Source organism: Grammomys surdaster, unplaced genomic scaffold (genome assembly GCF_004785775.1).
Source record: "Grammomys surdaster isolate TR1022 unplaced genomic scaffold, NIH_TR_1.0 130, whole genome shotgun sequence".
In the NCBI taxonomy this organism is placed as follows: domain Eukaryota; kingdom Metazoa; phylum Chordata; class Mammalia; order Rodentia; family Muridae; genus Grammomys; species Grammomys surdaster.
In genome coordinates this window covers 2,046,062-2,051,342 of record NW_021604588.1, presented here as the reverse complement: position 1 = coordinate 2,051,342, position 5,281 = coordinate 2,046,062, and the positions used below count along the sequence as shown (strand labels likewise).

Here is a 5,281-nt window from a genome sequence, read left to right as displayed (position 1 = left end):
TTCACAGTGAGGCCATGGTTCAATTCCCTCCTTACCCACAAAACTCCTTTATCGTCTTTTCTTTGAGCTTATGAATAAGAATCCACACAACAGGATTGGGTTCCTGCTCATGGCTCCAACCTCCCTGTCCTTCTCCCTCCCCCGAGGTGTGCTCCGGGCTCCTGCTCCTCAGACCAGCCAAAGATGTTCAGTATCAGGCACATCCCACTCATTGTCTTCTGTCTAGAATGTTCTTCCTGCCTATGGCTGGGATTACTAATTCTTCCTTATTTAGGTCTTAATTCAGACCACCTCAGAAAAATCAGCCTTTCCTTTGTCTTTACAAAATGTAAATGGTTAATTGTGTGTAATTCAAGTTATCCAACTCTGTATTATTTTATGAAAACCTGGGAAACCTTTAACACTAATCATGGCATTGTTTCACATCTTCCCCCAACCACTCTCTATTTTTTCCTAACATGTATCATGACTTGCAATTGTCTTATTTTTCTTCCCCACTAGAAACACACACTTGCAACTGTGGTGGCTGCTTCTGTTTTTACTTCATGATTGTACCTTGATGCGTGCCTTGAAGTAATGGGACATTCAAGTCATTTAAAAGGCGTCCTTGGAACTAAATAATCAAAAGGTGATTTGGATTGATTTATGAGGTAGATAAAGCAGTTTAGGCCTTGGACTTCTCAAAAGCAAAGATGTGAGTGAATTTAGGGTAAAGGTGGGTGAAAAAGATAACCAAAAGAAACAGACTGGAGAGACACTGTCGGCCTGCAAAAATTGAACTTCTCATCCTCCTACTTACTGTTTCTTTCTTTCTTTCTTTCTTTCTTTCTTTCTTTCTTTCTTTCCTTCTTTCTTTCTTCCTTTCTTTCTTTCTTTCTCTCTTTCTTTCCTTTCTATAGGGTCTCTTTACAAAGCCCTGGCTGTCTTGAAACTCACTATGTGGACTAGGCTGGCCTCCAACCAACAGAGATCCAGAGATCCACCTGCTTCTGCCTCCTGGATGCTGGGACTAATGGTGTGTGTCACCAGGGTCAGGGGCTTTATTACCAGCTCTGGATTTATTTATTTATTTATTTATTTATTTATTTATAACTGAGTAAATGAAACAATGAATAGGCAAGCGTCTTTATCAAGAGTCCTAACAGAAGTGAATTTTTTTTAGTACTAAATGTTCTGTTGGGATAGGAGGAGAAAGCAAAGGCAGTTGAGCACTTTCAAATGCTATCACCCAACAGTTGACAGAACTGTTAATCACAGTTGTCCTAGAGAGGGCAAAAACTGGGCACACCTGTGCAAAGCCAAGGTCTAAGGTGAGTAGTGTTGCCTGCTATAGGCCAGCAGGGGAACTCCTTTTGTGGAAGGTCTACAGAGAAGGCAATTCTTGCAAGCCTCAGGCTTTGTTTAGGGTATCTGACTTGGAAAGGAATGGTCAGCTGGACAGATTAGGGTCTAACTGAAAAATTAATGAAGCCAGTTTAGCTGACACTGTTTTGCAGGCTGACAGTGTCTCTCCAGTCTGTTTCTTTTGGCTTTCTCTTTCACCCACCTTTACCCTAAATTCACTCACATCTTTGCTTTTGAGAAGTCCAAGGCCTAAACTACTTTATCTATGTCCTAAATCTATCTGTATCATTTTTTTTGACTATTTAGTCCCAAGGATGCTTTTTAAATTACTTGATTGTCCCATAACTTCAAGTGACTCACTTCTGTCTTATCTAAGTTTTGTGTTGCTGAAGGACAGCCTGAGTCAAGTAGAATTTAGATCACAATGCAGCTTATGACAAGTTTTTGGCCAGTGCTTCTATCTTATTCTTTAACGGTCAGGGTCAGACTCCCCTTGTCCCATGCTGCTTCGCAGGCTGCCTTTTCAAACTCTCAGGAAGTTGACTCAGTCCCCTCGCCGCTACACTGGAAGAGAGTTGGGGTGGAGCCAGAAAGGCAGGTAGCTGGAGAAGCCCAGCGGGTACCCTAAAGCTGGCAATGGGCGTGGCAGTGGGCGTTGCCAGGCGCCGCAGGACCACCAATGGCATCCGGAGCTCGGGGCGATGCGCGTGACGCAGCCGCGGGCTGGGAGGTTGGGCGGAGAACGGGGGTGGGGGCCTGCGCTTTATCTTCCTCCGTAGCCCGGCTGGCGGCGTTGCGGGCCAGCGAAGGGACACCTTAACGCAACGACCCTCCCGCGGCCGCCCAGCCTACCGCCTAGACCGCCAGAGCTGCCCTCGGGTCGCAGGTAACCCGACGCTTCCACCCCCTCCTCCTTTCCTGACCAGGTCCACCCTGAGCCCGAGAGGAAGGGGACTGCGGTGGCGGCCCCGTTCCGGCTCTGCGGGCCTGGCCTGGGCCGGACTGTCCCGCCCGGACGCTGCTTGCTACCGGGAGAGGGTCCCGCCGTGTTTAGAGGGTAGAGCGGGAAAGTTACCCGCAGCCATCCGATGCATCCGATGACTGGCAGCCTTTTCATTATCGGTGATGGTTTGATGTCCCCTCCGAATCATGTGGCGTCTCTAAAGCCAGTCAGTGGTGAAGAAAGTTGAGAATTAGAAGTCATCGCATTCTTTGAAAAGCGACATCAGAAAATGCGCTCAGGAAGTCAAGTTTTTTTTCTTTTTTTTTTCCTGATGTGGGCGGGGGAGCTGTATATATCTGAAGGGAAAGATGGCACTACCAGACACCAGACTCTATATGGGCTAGGGGCGCCTAAAGAAACCTGTCGTCAAGCTCGTATTCTGTTTTAAAGTATCAGGGGGGAGTTAAGTTTCTGTCTTTGATCTTAAGTGCTGATAGGCATGTAACTTAAGCTATATATTTATGTATATTCAGCGGTTATTTGGGAGAAATTATTGCAAGCTCCATTCTCTGCATTTTTATAAAATTCTTTGGTCACTGTAATACTTAAGTAGTTGCCACTGTTTTTCCCCCCAAACTTCTTGCCTTCTTCAAGAATGCAGAAGCCAACTTGAGTATTTTCTTTTGTTTGCTTTCAACTGGGAAATATGACTGGTTTTTTAAAAGCTCAGGCAGCATGGAGTGAGGCTTGCACGGGAGTGGGGCTTGCATAGGGCTGATGCAGTGAAGAGTAAGCAGAGTAAAACGTGGAGGAGCACACGCTCAGCTTGTCACGTGCTTGGAACTGGTCAGGGGTTTCACGTTCTTTCAGGACTCAGACCAAGCTGCAGGCGCCTGAGCTCCTGTTATCTTCACGCCTGGGCTGGTTCTCTAGGCTCCAGCTTCCTTTCTTGTCCTTGGAAAGCTTCCTCTTATCTCCTGGACCTTTCCCCCCAGGCCTTATTCCCCTTCTCCAACCCCCCCCCACCCCCCAAGCATTCCTCCAACCAAAGATCACTTCCCGGTAGGAGCCACTGGTCAGTGTAAGCCGGTTAGCACTCTGAAGTCTCCTTACCAGCAGTTAATCATCTGTTTTAAGTAGGTTCTTTAATTGTTTTATAGTGGATTTCACGAGGTTAGTCTATCATTTCTGTGTCTTCTCATTGTCTGGCTCAGTACCTTGCAGGAACAGAACTAAAGAGTGGGAGGGCCAAAGGAGGAACTTTGAGAAAAAAAAAAAAAACATTGACTTTAGGCATTAACATAGGAGTGCCTGCTTCCAATGGAAGTTCCATTTGTCAGACAGGACTCTTAGAATTTTTTCTTTTTTTTGCCATATTGGATAACTAGTTCTATTTAATCATTTGTAAGTAAACTCAGATGTAAGTAAAATTTGCCCAAGTTCTCATGTTCTTCTGTCTCATGTCCTTGTTAATTGACCCAGTTCTCTTTGCTACATGAAAATAATGTAGGGTTGCCAGGTGGCTCAGGGTCGCAGAGACAGTCAGATCTGAGTTCCAGGCCATCCTGTTCTACAGAATGAGTTCTAGGAGAGCCAAGGCTATATAGAGAAACCTTGTTTTGAATCCCCTCCCCCCCCAAAAAAAAAGACCCTGTAAAATCCCCCAAACAAAATGCCCCCTTAAAAAGCCATTTTTGGAGGGAAGAAAATGAACACATTATGCTTTGGATTGTTATTTCTTCCTTCCTTCCCTTCCCTTCCTTCCCTCCCTCCCTCCCTCCCTCCCTCCTTCCCTCCCTCTGTCCCTCCTTCCCTCCTTCCCTTCCTTCCTTCCTCCCTTCCTTCCCTTCTTTTGACAGGATCTCATGTAGCCCAGGCTGTTAAAACATTGTATAGCTGAGAATGATCTTGAACTGCTTTTCCTATCTCAACCCCCCAAATGTTAGGATTATAGGTGTGTACCACTGTTTCTGAGTTGGATGTACAATCTATCCACAGTGGTGTTTCTTTTCCGCTGAATTTCTAGGTGATGTAGGAGTTACTCACCTGCAGTGAGCACCCATTATTTATTTGTGATACAGCTTTATAGGTTCTTTTGAAACCTTTGTTAATAAGAAAACTGCCGGGAGGCTAAAGTTGACATTTCTTTGGGACATGATTCATTTGTTTCTCTAATTCTTATTTGCTTTCTGGAGACAAGTTAAAATGCTTACCGCAGAACATTACACAACTTCCCTGTACAGATTGGTTTCTTACATTCTTGTCTAATCAGTGTGTTACATTTTAATACAATTGTGTGTGTGTGATTGTAGCTCGCTGGGTAGGGATGGTGCATGTGTGCCACTATAGTGAGAGTATGGAGGTCCGAGGACACCTTGGTGGAGTTGGTTTTCTCCTTCTACCTGTACATGGCTTCCAGGAATTATTGAATTTGGGATGTTAGGCTTGTGTGACAGGCATTTTTACCCACTAAGCCAGCTGACTAGTCCCTCTGGTCAACTGCATCACCCAAAAGGAGCAGTTCCGCTACACAAACGTACATCTTTGCACATGGAGTGGAAATGTGTGTGGTGGCTCAGGCCTATTATCCCAGCACTTTGAGGAAGAGGTAGGCAGATCTGAGTTCTAGGGCAGCCAGGGCTACACAGTGAAACCTTGTCTCAAAGAACAAACGACAAAGAAACTCCCCAAACAGACAGAAATCAGCAAGAAATAAGACCTTCAAATGTTAAGTGAGTTAGTGGCCTACCTCTCCTGGTGCCCAGTGCTGTGAATGGTCCTTACTTTCCTTTACTGCTGGGCCTCTCATGAGAACAGTCCTATGATTTGTTTTCAGTTCCTCAACATATTTTGCAACCTACTCCAATACATTTTCTCTTCCTGAAACCAAATGTACACGTAGTTAGTAAATCACCCACTTTAGCATATTCTCCACATTGTGAAATAGCTGTCTCAAGTTCCACCTTCTTGTTTTTTTTAATAACCCTTGTCATA

At 45.2% G+C, this 5,281-nt stretch overlaps 1 protein-coding gene across 2 annotated transcripts in view; it reads left to right on the top strand.

The window, feature by feature from the left end:
• The first annotated feature begins 2,124 nt into the window (after positions 1-2,124).
• Soat1 (sterol O-acyltransferase 1) overlaps positions 2,125-5,281 on the top strand; it is a 43,995-nt gene continuing 40,838 nt past the window's right edge. The window contains exon 1 of one of the 2 annotated variants that reach the window (XM_028759707.1): positions 2,125-2,230. The gene's annotated coding sequence lies outside the window, so the exon portion shown is untranslated. The remainder of the gene's footprint in view (positions 2,231-5,281) is intronic. The other variant, XM_028759697.1, reaches the window with a different exon arrangement.